Genomic DNA, 1,679 nt, shown 5'->3' with positions numbered 1-1,679 from the left:
TTCCCACAAGGTAGAAAACTAACATAGTATGCTTATTAGCCTCATATATTCGGAAGTATTCCATAAGGAAACGAAACTAGAAGCTAAATGTGAATTAATAAATAAAGAAAGATGAATAAACTAAAGTCAAATCAAGAACGGGAGAGGAGTTGTGATATGCGTAAAATACATACATCTAAATGGGACTTTTAAGATTGATTTTATGGATATTTGGATGTGAATTGGTCCCAACACTCACCCTATGCGTCTGTTTGTGTGCATTAGGTTCAAAAGAAGTCAAAGAATGATAAAGGGAAGAATTATAGCATAATTGGACGTCAAAGCTGCCGAAACAAGCTAAGTATGTGCATAAAAAAGCTGAACATGGCCGTGTTGGTTTCAACACTGGCCGTGTTCCTAACACGGGCACCAACACGGCCGTGTTAGTTGCATCAAACATCAAAGAAAAAGAAGTTTTTAGGGAGCACGACCATAGAGAGTAACACGGGCCTAAACACCAGACCATGTTGGGAACACAGCCGTGTTTGCGGTGATAGGGGGAATTAGTTAAAAGAAAGAAGAGAGGAAAGAAAAAAGAGAGTGGGGGAGAACGTCCCAAATCCTAATTTTTCTCTCTCTAAGGGTTTCTGAGCTGAAACCAAGGAAAAATGAGACTTGGATCAATGTTTTAATCGGATTCCCTTCAAAGATCGAAGATTGGGCGAGGTTCGTTGATTGGTTTTCAAATCGAGCAAGAGGAACAAGAATCGATTCAATTCGAGCAAGAGGAATTGGGTTGTTTACTCTCATCCAAGGGTGTAATCGGGTTTTCTCTACCTTTACTCATTGTTGTAATTGAATTCTTGTGTATTTTGATAATGAACATGATTAGCTAGATTGATTAAATCCATTGGGATTTCTTTACTATCGTTGATTGGTTTTCAAATCAAGCAAGAGGAACAAGAATTGATTCAATTCGAGCAAGAGGAATTGGGGCTGTTTACTCTCATCCAAGGGTGTAATCGGGTTTTCTCTACCTTTACTCATTGTTGTAATTGAATTCTTGTGTATTTTGATAATGAACATGATTAGTTAGATTGATTAAATCCATTGGGATTTCTTTACTATGTTGGCTTAGTATTATATTGTTGGATTGTTTGGATTAGTTTTGTATTCTTCTTGCTTTCAGTATTAATAAGATAATGCATTATTCATGAGACGTTGTGATTTGTGTGTTTAGATTGCTTTATGTGATTGAGAAGTCCATTTGGCAATTGGAATTTTAAATAGCAAGAACTAGTTAATAATCACTTCGAGATAAGGATAATTAACTAGCCGGATTAAGAATTAACAAAGCTAAATAGAGGCGGATTAAAGCTTAATGCTAATTTAAGAATCAATCGTTAGGAAGAGATTCCAACTTTAGGTTATTAGATTTAGGAATTCTGTTATCTCGAGAGAGAAACCGAATTCGGTTAAGAATTCATCCACGGGTAGCATAATTAGACTCACCAATCCTTTATCTTTTGTTTGATTGCCAACTAGTTTAGGTTCCCTTTGGGTTTGCTTTCTTGTCTTGGTTATTTTAGTTATCAATTACTCCTGCATCTCCATTAGAATTTAGCTTGTAGCTATTAGTTAGTTTAGAAAGTATTCATCACTCATTTTAGGTTAATATAACAAAGAACAAAGGAGTAACT

This window comes from Ricinus communis, chromosome 1 (assembly GCF_019578655.1).
Source record: "Ricinus communis isolate WT05 ecotype wild-type chromosome 1, ASM1957865v1, whole genome shotgun sequence".
In the NCBI taxonomy this organism is placed as follows: domain Eukaryota; kingdom Viridiplantae; phylum Streptophyta; class Magnoliopsida; order Malpighiales; family Euphorbiaceae; genus Ricinus; species Ricinus communis.
This window is presented reverse-complemented; position numbering follows the sequence as displayed.